This window comes from Mirounga angustirostris, unplaced genomic scaffold, assembly GCF_029215605.1.
Source record: "Mirounga angustirostris isolate CCGP_5_RB_7025 unplaced genomic scaffold, mMirAng1.0.hap1 SCAF_4, whole genome shotgun sequence".
Taxonomy (NCBI): Eukaryota; Metazoa; Chordata; class Mammalia; order Carnivora; family Phocidae; genus Mirounga; species Mirounga angustirostris.
The window spans coordinates 64,907,105-64,921,529 of record NW_026991712.1 but is presented as its reverse complement, the minus strand read 5'-3'; the positions used below and the strand labels follow the sequence as shown (position 1 = coordinate 64,921,529).

The 14,425-nt window shown below is 38.9% G+C and overlaps 1 protein-coding gene across 11 annotated transcripts in view; it reads left to right on the top strand.

Moving 5' to 3' along the window:
- Nucleotides 1-14,425, top strand: part of SGK3 (serum/glucocorticoid regulated kinase family member 3) — a 173,057-nt gene that overhangs the window by 29,824 nt on the left and 128,808 nt on the right. For 4 of the 11 annotated variants that reach the window (XM_064588259.1, XM_064588261.1, XM_045896453.3 and 1 more), the window contains exon 1: nucleotides 9,062-9,487. The exons of 1 other annotated variant lie outside the window; for it this stretch is intronic. The gene's annotated coding sequence lies outside the window, so the exon portion shown is untranslated. Of the gene's footprint in view, nucleotides 1-9,024; nucleotides 9,488-12,451; nucleotides 14,115-14,425 lie in introns of those variants that run through there. 6 more of the 11 variants (XM_064588263.1, XM_064588260.1, XM_064588256.1 and 3 more) reach the window with 5 other exon arrangements.

Sequence of the window (14,425 nt, the reverse complement as noted above, 5' to 3'; positions counted from 1 at the left end):
ATACTGCTAAATGATCACCACAAGTCTAGTTAACATCCATCATCACACATAGTTACAATGTTTTTCTTGTTATAGAAATTTGAAGATCTCCTCTCTTAGCAACTTTCAGATATACAATACAGCATTACTAACTAAAGTCACCATACTGTATATTACATCCCATGACTTATTTATTTTATAACTGGAAGCTTGTGCCTTTTGACCACCTTCACTCATTTCACCTACCCCCCCACCCAACCCCAGCCACAGCAATCTGTTCTCTTTTATCTGAGTTAATTTTTGTTTAGTTTTAGATTCCATATATAAGTAAGATCATATAGTATTTGTCATTTCTTGTCTGACTTAATTCACTTAGCATAATGGCCTCTAGGTCCATCCATGTTGTTCATGCAAACTTAATTCTTTGCCATGTAATATAACATATTTACAGGTTCCAGGGACTAGGATGTGGATATCTTTCAGAGGCCATCATTCTGCCTACCATAGTAAGTAGGTACATTACTATGAATTTATCTCACTTAATCTTCACAACAACCTTATGAAGTAGGAAATACTTTTACGAATAAGAAAACTGAGGCTGAGGAGTTAGGAAATGTGCTTGGGTCCAGAGCTGGTAAGCAGCAGTGAGATTCAAACCCAGAGCTGTTTTCCTCTAAAGCCATGTGCTTAATCACTATACTATACTGAAATTTGTTCAAATGGTATTTTCTATTTTCTTTTTTTAAATTAAAAATTTTTTTAAAGATTTCATTTATTTATTTGAGGGGAAGGGGGGGCAGAGGGAGAGAATCTCAAGCAGACTCCACACTGAGCATGGAGCCCAACGTGGGGCTCCATGCCACGACCCCAAGATCATGACCTGAACCAAAATCAAGAGTCAGACATTTAACTGACTGAACCACCCAGGTGCCTCTCTTTCTATTTTCTTTGAAAATGATTATTATAGTAAAAATTGGATTTGGAGGGCAGTGGGTTAGCCCAAGGAGTATATATGTATCAGTTAAAATTCAAATAAAGATATTGTCTCTTTATTGCCTTAATGTGCTGCTTATATTTTTCTGAATTGAATTTTATATTATCACAGACTTTTGCAACTAAGTCTGACTTTTCACACCATGCCCCAAATTGTTAATACCACTTGCTTTTAAAAAGTCAAACAGAGGGGCTCCTGGGTGCTCAGTCGTTAAGTGTCTGCCTTCGGCTCAGGTCATGATCCCAGGGTCCTGGGATCAAGCCCTGCATCGAGCCCCGCATCGGGCTCCCTGCTCCGTGGGAAGCCTGCTTCTCCCCCTCCCCTTCCCCCTGCTTGTGTTCCCTCTCTCACTGTGTCTCTCTCTGTCAAATAAATAAATAAAATTAAAAAAAAAAAGTCAAACAGATATAGTTGCTTCCATTTGATTTTGCTTATTTGCAGAGTTTAAAAGTAAATGAGACCCCAGGTAGTTATATGATTCAGTTTCTTGCCTTGAATACCTCACATCACCACTTTTTTTTTTTTTTTTTAGGGAAATGGATTCCATTGTAGGTGTTTAATTTCTATGATCTTAACAGCTTTTTCTTCTACCTGTCTTTCATGATTGTTCTTTAATGCAAATAACTAGCAATTAAAAGTAATTTATCCCAGTCATGAGTTGAAATTATAAGTAATGAGATAAAATTTTAAAGAGGTGGTTGAGGCCAAATAGCATGCTTGTAAAACTTTCAAACAGTATGGTATCAGGCTTGAAGAAAGACACCAGGCAAAAGTGGTGAGATAGTTAAAAAGGCAATGTACTGAGGAATACATTCAACAGTGAATGCACTCCACATCATGTAAGGAAAAACTTAGGGTGTTTTTCTCATTTTCTGTCAAGGATATAAAATCCCCTTGAAAGCACAATGCATGTTTGTACCTTGAGCCTTCCCTCTGTCTTAACACGGTGCTTTGAAGAGGAAATGTTTGTTGAATCACTGATATTTATATTTACCTATGATTGCATAAAAAGCACCTTGCAGATATCAAGAAGAGAAAATAAGTGATAAATGGTATATTTAAACTACATAAAAAACTAAGTGGGTGTTCAAATGACCAGTTTCAAGTTCAAATCCCAGTCTACAGCAAATGGTTATCTATGCCAAGGGCTGGGAGTGGAGGTAGGGGAAGGAGCTGAGAAACAGGTGATTCTGTGAAGATAAGTTGTGGGAACAGTTCTTTATTGTATGCTTCATAAATGATTTAAACTACTCTTTGTGGGTGGGGATAATGTTTTTAATTTCTATCTCTCTGAGCCTAGCACAGTACCTGGGATACACTGGGCACTCAACAACTAGTTACTGAATGAAGAAGAAAAAGGACAAAAGGCATTAAATTCTTAGATGACACTAAACCAGAATGCACACACGTATAAATTACGTATCTGTGACCTCCTATACTAATATATTGTACCCATTGTAAAACAGAAACTCCAAATTTAAAAACATGAAATAATCAATATACCTTGAATAATTTAATGGCATTTTATTAATAGTATAAAAGCATTTCTGCTTTCATTTGATGCTTTATTACTTGGTACTTTATTACTTTTTTTAAATCTTGGTTTAACACATTGTGATATAGTGATTTGAAGACGTGGTTCTAAGTTTAGTTTATTCTGATATTACATTTTAATAGCTGTCATAGCTGAAAAAGATACTTCCAAAAGATATTTAGGTTTAAATTGAAGAAATACACTGTTTTTGGCTATACCTATTAAAATATTCATTTTCTTCTTCAGTCTCATCAACCAGTTCTGCAAAGGTTTTTGTTGAAGTCTTACTAGTAAATTCCCATTTTCTCTACTATCAATCAGCAATTCTTGCAAACTAATTTAAAAGCATTGCATTTTAATTAGTTTAAGGCCCACTCAAATTATTTGGAGAATATTTCAAGAAATCAAAAATTGTATTTCCAAAATGTTTAAGTATGCATATATGAGAGTTTTAAAAGGACACACACACACACATACACACTGGGATTTTTTGCAACAAAAATACACACTGATAGAAATATTTCTAAACATAATTTTCAAATATTTTCTCCAACATGTTTCTTTCAAAACACATATACTCTTAAAGGAGAGGGCAGATGGAGTTACTCTCTCACGTTAAAACTTTAGCTTAAAAGGAAAATACTACTCACAGAAAAGGTAAGGAAATCTGGATCCCTGGTATTTTTGTCAGAGGAAAATACATCTTCATTCTGATATTTATTCTCTTAAGTAATAATAATAACCAGTGCTTATGTAGTGCTTATTTTGGTGGTAGATTTTTATATATTAGCCTACCTCATCCTCAGAACAACCCGATGCAGTAGATACAACTATGCTCTCCAATTTACAGATGAGGAAACAAAACCTCAGAGATGTTAATAATTTGCCCAGGACTACATGGCTGACGTGGCTGAACTATGGTCAGACCAGGTAGTGTGTATGCAGGAGCAATGATTTTAACACTGAGTATCTTGAATCCTTCAGTAGAAGATAAAGAGTTTCCATGATGACTCTCCATCTCAGTACAAAGTATTATATAGATTCTATTGAAAGGATTTTTTTGTACAGAATTAACCACATCAATGACCTCCTATGCTACACAAACCTGCAGTACACTGACGTTGGATAAAGGAGAGCTTTCCTGCAAGGGGGAAGCCCATCCTTCTCAGGGAACCTCACAGAGCACATGAATGACTGCCTGACAAAGGACTGTTTGAGCAAGCCCAGTGTCAATATGTATGTTAAATAAGAAAATTTAACTTTTTTCTATTTATTTTTTAAAAGGTTTTATTTATTTATTTGAGAGAGAGAGACAGAGAAAGCAACAGAGAGCATGAGTGGGGAAGAGAGGGGAAGCAGGGAGCTGAACAGGGAGCCCAATGCACCCCTAACTTTTTTCTTTTTGAATAAAACAAATAGACATTGGAGTATTTTCTTTGTGAACTGTATTAGATTGTCTTGAGTACCCTTAGGATGTACACCCTCCACCTTGGATTTTTTTGACTTAACAAATATGATGAAATTTAAAATCACTCAGGAAAAGTACAGTTTTGATAAAATAGGTATAGGGATAATCAAAACAACCTCTTAACTATAATGCAAGAAAACATAAGTAGGCTAAACAAGCATTTCGAGTTCAGATTTTAAAATCTGATAATGATGAAATGTAATTTTAAATGTGAGAGTGATTCTAAGTAGCTATATAGGAGTGTGAATTGAAGAGCTGTAAGAGAATGCTCTCACTGTACTAAGGACTTACCTGATCCTTCCTAGAGTTCCATGTCTCATACTGGCCATCTCATCTAAAGAAGAATGTGGAGAATTTGGAAAGAATTCATATGAGAGTCATAAAACATTAAAAAAAAAAAGAGGTGTGAGAAAAAGTTAAAAGAACTGGGGTTGCTTATTCTAGAAAACCTAGAGAATTTAAGGGTCTTCCGCTATATGAAAAGTTACAATCCCTTAAAGTCTTTTTAAGTCTTTGACACTCTGGTTGAGGCAGGCACAGATGCCTTAGAGAATCAGTTGCAGAAATGATAGCAACACACGTTTTTAAGCCAGAGGCTATTAAGACTTTGCATTTGAAATGGGTTCAATCATTCATTGTACATAATTAACAGTAAGTAACTGAGTCACCAAATGAATAGTGTTTAAGAAAAGCTATTATTTCCTACTGATAAGCAACTAAAATAATTGTTATCTTCAAAGTCCACCTAGTAGGTTTGAGCTCAAAGGCCTAATAAGGTTCTCTGAGGAACACAGTAACTGCTGACCCAACTTATGTAAGTAAGTTATTATCAACTATTAACAGATGTAATTTATGTATGTAACAGACTATCCAAACAAGAGACAGGGAAAAAAAGTGAGAAAGAAAAAAGAGCGATTTGTATTTTGTTCTTGATACTCATAATAACTAGATTGGAAGACAATGAGGTTTCCTTAATTTCCTAATTAGGGAAGGATAATAGTTTTACTTCAGATAATTAATGGTCTTAGCAAGATTTAAAGTAATTTCTAGCAACTTTTTATCAAAAGTTGTGCCAGCAATGTAAGGGTTCTGATCTCTGAACACTTCCCCTTGGTTTTTCTCAGGAGTCTCATATAGAAAGTGAAAAAGTCCTGTGATCTAAAGGATCTTATATTTGACCCTAATGTGATCTTGCTTTAAAATGGTTTTCACTTTGTTACGAAACACACTTGAACTTCAGGCACTTCAGTTTTGAGTCTGAACTTGGCTAATTTGGCCCAACAAAGATGTTGAGCATTGGGTCATTCCCATCCCCAACACACAAAATGAGTATAGTCTCAACCATTTTCTAAATGAAGGAAACAAGTTATTTTGGCTCTGTGCCAAGGTGGTTTAAACCAGTGTCAATACTCATCAATTCCCATGAGTGTCTGAGTTTTTCTAACTATCCCTTGGGTGGCTTTGTGTTATACTAACTTGTTTTGCTCAGAAAATTCAATAAATTAATCACTTTAATTCTCATCTTCTTACCTATTTTACTGTAGGCTTTTCGGGTTAACTATTTCCTGAGCCAATTCATGGCTTGGACTATCCTTAAACTACCCTCCCAAGAAAAATGGTTTTCTTTTTTTGAAGTTGTGGGATGCTACGATTGGTATACTGAAGGATAAACATAGCTTGAAACTATAGCAACAACTTATGATATCTGACCCACTTAAGGAGATGAGTTTGTAGTAGAATGAAGGAAAAGGTGCTATGAAAGCAATACAAATAATATGAATCAAAAACATCTGTGCTTTTGTAATCATGTGGTTGGTAGCACTATTGTCTAGTCTTGCTGATTTAACTGCTATAAGACAAATATTCTAATGAATGCTGGCTCTCACTTCTGTTACCAGCTGACTTATGAATAGAAGCCATTCATGCCCCATAGCTGTCATTTTATCAAATTTCCTCCCTATGGGAAGTGATATTTCTTATATTATCGGGAAGTGATATTTCTTATATTATGCTCCTCAACTCTTCCAAAGTTACAATGAAAGAACTACAAATAATAGAGGACTTTATTAGGATATAAAAAGTCATGATGGTTCCTTATCAGGCACCAGTTTAGAGAAAAGGTTTTCCATTTTGAAGAGTAGGTAAAAACCAAGCACTCATCTCATTGGAATATATTACCTAAAAAAATACTGTATTCTCTTGTTAGGTAGTTGTTTGTTTTTATTTTTAATATTCGGGTCAATAGTTTACAGTATTACCAGTCCAATTTTCTAAAGTTCTGAACATAACTGTATCTTAGAATTTTTTTTATGATTGTTTTCCTGTTACATTTAGGACTTCTTCAAAAACTCTCCCCAAACTCTCAAATTTTACCATTCTTCATACTAGTACAAAAGGAATATAAAATATTGGCGTTTTTATATGTGTTAGAGCTAATCATAATGATGACAATAGCAATCAATTGATATTATGTTCCAGGCATTCTACTAAGTTCATTTGATCCTCCAAGCAATTTCATAAGATAAGCACTATTATTATCTCTGTTTCACTGAGGAGAGAAAAGTACTATTATCCTATGTTACTGATGAAACCAACGCTCAGAGACGTAAAATAATCTGCCCAAAGTAGAAAGTGGCAGAGCCAGAACTTAAACCTGAGTCTGTCCAATTCCAAAGCTTATGCTCATAATCTATACATTATAAATAAAATAGATGAACAAAATATTTGCCCTATGTGCATGAATAGAGTCATATTTCCAAACAAAATTTTGGAACCCATGGGCTAAATAAAAAACTTTTTTCGTTTTAAAATTTTATTTATATGAAACCTTTTATAAAAGCATAAATATCAGCTAGACATTTAGCTGAACATTCAACAACTTTTCTTTTACAGTATAAACTCAAAGAAATTGGAAACATAATGGAACATGGAGATATGATCTATTTCTATAGATGAATATGATTAATCAAAGTAATCAGACTTAAAGTGTGCCTTTAAAATTAATTTTAAGTTGGGGCGCCTGGGTGGTTCAGTCGTTAAGCATCTGCCTTTGGCTCAGGTCACGATCCCGGGGTCCTGGGATCGAGCCCCGCATCAGGCTCCCTGCTCAGCGGGAAGCCTGCTTCTCCCTCTCCCACTTACCCTGCTTGTGTTCCCTCTCTTGCTGTGTCTCTCTCTGTCAAATAAAGAAATAAAATCTTAAAAAAATAAAATTAATTTTAAGTGAAAAAGCCCTTTAATATTAAGCTTGTGAATATATTTACAACCTCTAGTATTCTGAGAAATTAAGCTAGGAAATTGCAGCTCTCAGATTATAAATGCAAAATACGGGCGCCTGGGTGGCTCAGTGGGTTAAGCGACTGCCTTCGGCTCAGGTCATGATCCTGGAGTCCCAGGATCGAGTCCCGCATCGGGCTCCCTGCTCAGTGGAGAGCCTGCTTCTGCCTCTCTCTCTGCCTCCCTCTCTGCCTACTTGTGCTTTCTCTCTGTGTGTCAAATAAATAAATAAAATCTTTAAAAAAAATGCAAAATACATAACTTCTTATCAGTTGAATGTGGCTCACCCACCTTCTTGTCTTAAAATTTTGTGGGAGGTGGTGTGTATGCATGCATGTATGTGTGTGTGTGTGTGTGTGCGCGCGCACGCGTGCGCACGCGCGCTTCACAGCAGGAAGACATTCTGGAAATGTAATGACTCTCAGATGTTTGTTTTTTAAGGAGAAAAAAAGGAAGGAAAGAAGGAAGGAAGGAAAGAAGGAGAGAGTGAGGGAGGGAGGGAGGGAAGAAAGGAAAGAAGGAAGGAAGTGAGGGAGGGAAGGAGAGAGGGAAGGAAAAGTTGATATGTCATAGCCAGGTATGTATCTCTAAAGCGAGAATGATGTCATTATATTTGGAGTTTATTGACACAAAATTTCCTTTTGTCTGAGAAATTTTTCAGCATGGTGAATATGGTTTTAATTAAGAGATACACTGATCATTTGTTGATTTTGGTACAAGGGAGGAAATTCTGTAGCTTCTCTGTGCCTCATTGTGTGGATCACAATGGAAACAGACAAAGGACCATGGCAGTGTGTTGATTTGTATCTACTGTATTTTACATCTATTTCCGAATGCCACTGAAAATCGTTGTTTAGAAAGTTCTGCAGGATTATTGTTTTGAAGTATAAAAATATTGGATTCACAATTCATTTTCTTTAAGAAGGAGGCCATACTGTGTTAACTGACATTACAAATGAATATGCTCACCTTTACCTGTGGGTTAAATTTTTGAATATTATTTTAAAACATAAGGAAATGTACCCTGAATTTAGGGAAGCCACACATAAATGCTGGCTCCTCTAATTACCTTTGAAAGTTTATTTGTTCATAGATTTATGACATAGTCTCTGGAATCATATGATCTGAAGTATAGATCATTGCCTCAAAATCAAAAACACGATATAGATATGGTAATCTTTGTATAGTTGTCCGAATCTATCTTCAAGTGATATCTGATAAAACTTAAACTACAGTAGTGTTGTGGGGCAAACGCAACCCTGCTCTGCTTCCAAATGCTAACCACTTTATACCACGAGCACTGAATCATGTCATTTTTAGTTTTCCATTCATCTTCTTTACCTCTCTTTAACTGGAAAAAAGGGAGACAAATAAAATGCAACTTCTATATTTAAAGAATGAGTAATAAGAAACTGTAAAGTGTGACCTCAGCTGACTTGGAGATTAATGGGAATGCAAATAAATAAATAAATAAAGTAAGTAAGTAAGTGGACTTGGAAAATGTGTGGAAAGGAAATTTCTCTGTACCCAGAATCTGCCAATTTCTTAACTCTCTATCTATAAACACAAAAGCCAAAACGTTGCTGATGGAAAAAAAGTAGAAAACTTCAAATAACACTAAATGAAGCATAGTTGTTCCCCGAAATTATTAGGATACTTATTTCACTTCCCTGAGTTTCCAATTTACACCCAGCCACAGGCCCACCAGGCCATTCCTGGGGTGACTCTTACTCCCCTGGCTGTCCAGCGGTCCTGCTCGCTGGGCACGTCAGGGTCGTCTCCGCCGGGCGGCCGGGCGCGTTGGCCCACGCGGCTCTTGGGCCCCAGGGCAGCAGTCACTGCCCGCTGAGCAGCCGAGAAACACCGAGGAGCCCGAGCCTCTAGACAGGATCCGCCGGTGTCCCCTGAACTTTGCGCACGCGGCGAAGCTGGAGGCAGACCGCGCGCTGTGGGAAGAGATTTCCGCGGCGGGGCGGCGGCGCGCCTGAGCAGGGGCCGCCCAGCCCGCGGCTCCAGCCCGGCGCCGGCAGCCCCAGCTTCGGCGCGGGCGCCCTCCCGCCGCGCTGCCGGCCGCCCCGCTCTCCCGGACCGCCCGGCACACTGCGGGAGGAGCCGCCGGCCGCCGTGACGCGTCAAGGAGGAAGCGGCGGCGCCCGGCGGCCCTGCGGGGAAGGAGGAAACGCGAGTGCGCTCGGCTCCGCGCCCGCTGCGCCAGGAGACAGCACCGTGGAGCGGGGTAGGTGCGGGGTTGGCAGGGACCCGAGGCGGGTGGGCCGGCCGCAGGGTCCGTGCGCGTCCGGGCCGCAGTCGGAGGCCCCGGGTGGGTGAGACGGGGCGGGGCGAGCGGTGCCCGGGCCTTGACTGCTGCCTCTTCTCGGAGCAAAGGTGACTTTCCTGGGTCTTTTGGCAGCTCCCCTGACCCTCAGCCCGAAAACCTCCGAGTTGGTGGAAGGGGAGAAGCAATACCCCCGCCCCGCCCCCGACTCTAAGAGTTTGTGGTCTGTGTTTCCTTGAGGTGAATTCAGATTCTGCTTTTTGATTCCTAAGCGCTCGAGCCGTGTCGGTGGACGGACATTGTTAACCCAGTGCGCAGCTTCCCAGCTTAGAGGAGCCGGGAACTGGGGGGGGTAGGAGACCCCCACCTGAGGCCGAAAGAGGGCGCGGGTCACCTGCGAGGATTGGGGATGGAGGAGGCCCCGGGAGCGGAGGGCACGGGAATCATTAACCTGTTGCCAGCGGACTGAAATCTGAGGCTAATGGGTTACTAACCTTCGGTTCTCTGTGATTTAAACCCTTTCCGTCTCTTTTAAAGTGAATTTGGCTCTGTTGATTCCCACAGCTTTAGTGTTGATATGTACCATCTAGAATGCTTTGAGATTTTTAGATTTGTCATTTTTAGTGGTGGTTGGTTGGGGAGATAGAAAAGAGAAAGAATTTATCTCTTGAGACTTAAACTCTTTCCTCACTGAATTTTGCACAGTGATTTCTGAACCGTGAGTAGAATTTTGGTCCTCCGCAAGAGACTATGTGCTTGAGCTGCAGGTACACTTGAGCTGCAGAAATAGATATAGAGCACTATAGTTCCCAAATCTTTATTTAAGACTATTAGACTGTTGTGTGTTTTGATTCTCTACTTTGTCTCTAGGTTGAGGATTTACCCAAGCAATCTGGGAAGTGACTTATTTATTTAATAAACACTCAAATGGTTCTTACCACGTGCTTGGGCTCCTTCTTACTGTTTTATAAATATTAATTCAAATTGTTAGCGCAAAATATTAAATTATAGCGGTTCCAGCAGTGAAGAGGCTGTGTACACTTCAGTTCCCCAATGTCATTGCAAGAGCTAGAAACATTAGAGGAAGTTTCAGGCATATTTTAGGACTGGGTGTGCCTTCTGGCGCACTTGGCTACCACTCCTGTAAGACAAGCCGCCACCCCTTCACTCCCTGGGGGAAGGGAATCTGGAGCTATGGGAATGAGACCTCTTCCTTGTAGATCTGCGCCTGATCCCTAGCATCATCTGTAAGACAGTCTTTCTTATCCATAGTGCCCATCATTAGCTAACTCTGGAGAGACCAGAACTTCCCCCTTTTTCAACTGCCACTACATGGAGCCTAATTTTGTTTTTAAAAGGAGCTTTGTTCCTAATCTGTTTGACAGTTGATGAAACCATAGTTTAGTGAAATGTACTATAAAATAGACTGTTTTTGCTTGTACACGTCAACATAAATAATGCTTTGTAATTTTACTGCCATTTGCTGTTAGTAACGTAGAGTTGATAGATCAACCTGGTAGGTGTCCATTTTGTGATTTGCAGACATAGAGAGAGAATATTTTTCCAAAATAAAGTACCCTCTTCAAATGAGTCCTTGGCCTGATGGTCAGATTGGAAGAGACCCAAAATGGTGAATCATGGTTCTTGTCATTATGGTGATTATCAATTTGATGTCAAAATCTGCATGTCATACTAGCTTTCTCTTTCTAGCTTTCTCTATTTCCCATTTAAGTTTCCAGAGAGATGATTAAATGAGACTCTGGGCCTTATTTAATAGGATTATGAGGTGTCTCCTGGAAGCAGGAAGGCTCGCTTTTCCTCTGATATAACTTACGGTACAACAAACAGTGGCGTTCATGAATTCAGTTAAGCGAAATGACGACTAACGCTTTCATGGTTTACAGAGTGCTTCCAGATATATTTGTGAAGTTGGCAGCCATTTCTTATTCCCGTTTTTACAGATGAGGAAACTGAGGCATAGAAATGTAAAATGTTTTAGCCAGGATTGTACAGCTGGTGGGAGAGAGAGCTTGAATAGAGAGCAGATGTGTGGACAGTGCCTGGCATGTGCCAGCCAGTAATAAACATTGTGGAATGAATGATTCCAAATGACTTCAGATTTCTTGCTCTTTCCAAACATTATGATTCTCAAATACTGTAATTGATTTATGCCTAAGAGATTTCTGGGCCTATACCAATGTCTCTCAGTTATTTCAAACAGTATCTGATATAATAAACATCTTTTCGACAGAAGAGATGAGAATGCCCTTTGGACTCATTTCTTAGGATTTGTCAACTCTGGTTTTTGAAAAAAGCAGTAAGCTGGTTATTTTGTTCTCTTCTCAAACATCTTTCTTTTTTCCTCTGATTTGAAGATAGTTTAGATTAGACATATGGTTTCATTGTTTGTGTCGACACCCTCCTTATCTCTCCCCGCTCATTGAAATTCATTTTTAAGGACTACAAATCACTGTAGGTTTTCAGTGTCAGTGAACTCAATTAAGCTACTTAGATTTATGATCAGGTTCAAACACAATGATCATAGGTATTGTCAAGTTTTTTTGAAGCATCTGACACTACTACTACTGTGTTCTTTGAAATGTTTTAAGTACGTTAGTATAAAGGGTCTCTTTTTAAAAAGTTTTATTTATTTAAGCAATCTCTACACCCAGCAGGGGGCTGGAACTCACGACCCCAAGATCAAGAGTCACATGCTTTCTGACCAAGCCAGCCAGGTGCCCCTAAAGGTTCTTTTATTTTTATTTATTTATTTATTTTTTTAAAGATTTTATTTATTTATTTGACAGAGAGACACAGCGAGAAAGGGAACACAAGCAGGGGGAGTGGGAGAGGGAGAAGCAGGCTTCCCGTGGAGCAGGGAGCCCGATGCGGGTCTCGATGCGGGACTTGATCCCAGGACACTGGGATCATGACCTGAGCCAAAGGCAGACGCTTAACAACTGAGCCACCCAGGCACCCCTAAAGGGTCTTTAAAAAAAAAAAAAACAAAAAAACCCCTCAACTATTTATATCCTTCTAGTATAATCTCTGTTTCCTAAAGTATGTGACCTGCAGAGAGTTAACCTACAATTAGGGGGGAAACTATGGCCATTACCTGCAGGGAGGAATTGAGAAGGGTATCATGGAAAAAAGAGAGATAGGGTGGCCTTTCCCATGAGGGATATTAGGTGGTAAGAAGCTCTTAATGAAGCCAGACTGAGTCATCTGCCTGTCAACATTCTTCTGTGTGGGGGTGGAATAAAATACTTTTGAAAACTGTCTTGTGTCAGAAACCACTTTACCTTTTCCAATCCTCATATTTTCTCTCTCTCTTTTTAATTCATGTAAATTACTGACTAAACTGCTGATTCATGAAACTCAAATTATGTAACATGTTATTCCTGACAGAAACAGCTCCCATGTTATTTTAAGGGATTCAAGGCTTCTGTTTTCCTTTACCTATTCCATTCCTTATGGTGGCATCTTTGTTCTCGTTTCACTTTTTTTTTTTCCTTTCTATTTCATGGAGAAAAGTAAATCTAAGAGGTGCTGATTCCACATCTTGAAGTTCAAGTCAAAGTAATTTTAACTCAGTACTAACTTTGAGTTAATTGTCATTGCTGAGGAAGACGACGTGGAAATCAAATGTGGAGGGCTGAGTCAGAGCATGGATAAGTAAAATTTTATTACCTCTCTGAAGCTGAGCCAGGGGATTTTCAAAGGGAATTGGGGCAGTGTACAATATCCTTGCCCTTGTCTAGTTTCCCAGGGCCTCTCCTCTTTCCCACAGGTCCTGAATACCTGTCTTGGTCCATCTCCTTGTAGCCACTATTTCTTCTATTATTCAAAACCAAAATCTGTTTTCCTAGGGTGGGGATGGGGGTGAGTGAAAGGAGGGTGAAGGGAATTGTTGTAAGGTAAGGGATTGATACTGTGTAAGAGGGAAGACAGGAGATGTGTGGGTGAAGTAAGAGATATTTAGTGAATTCTCATGGTGGATTTGTGCAGAGTACTGGCTTCCCCCAGTGGGGCCATAAATACAGGGAAAACCTACATGGGATCAAAGAATGTCTGGCAAGGATTAAAAACATCTACCGGTGTGTGATATTGGCAGGCAGAGCTCCTTTGTAGCACCAAGTGTGGAGGGGTCGTTCTAGTTAGCTGTTGCTTCAGGCCACCATATGAGTTTGCAGATAATTAAAATGTAGAGGGCTGGTTTTGTGGCTTTTAACTTGAGAATAGGAATGATCTGACAGGCTTTTGGTTGAATAAAGGCCTGGATTTTTACTTTTTTAAAGGCATACATTTTTTGGAGAATGTCTATAGTGTTGAGATAATGTTACTCCTTTTACTGTTTTGTGATTTTAAATAAATGACATTTGTATTTACATTGCATATAATAATGAATATGATTCAGGTTAAGTGCTTCCATTCAGGGTCCTGATATATTTGCTATGCCAGTCAATACCAAACTTTTTTTTTTCCTATAGGTAAAATAGACTTCATATGTAATATATTCATTCATACACAAAATTGGACTCGTTGATGGACTAGACATTCCACAGACAGCTGGATGAAATGTCCTCAGGTACAGTGAGGCTTCACTAGGACTTGACTAATTGCTTGAGTTAAAAAATGAGAAGGACCTTTATTACTCTAATTATTTACCTCACTGTTTTTAAAATAAAAATAGATTAAAGTTAAAATGATCTGGTTTCCAACTCAGTGTGCATATATGCAGACAAACATACATATAGGACCAAGTGTATAGCCTATATAATCTAATACATATGCATGTTATATATATGACTAGCCAAGAAGGAATATAAGAATCATATCCTTAGTTTCCCAAGAAAACACTATACATCCTCTCTTTCCCCCATTTTAATTTTATTATTG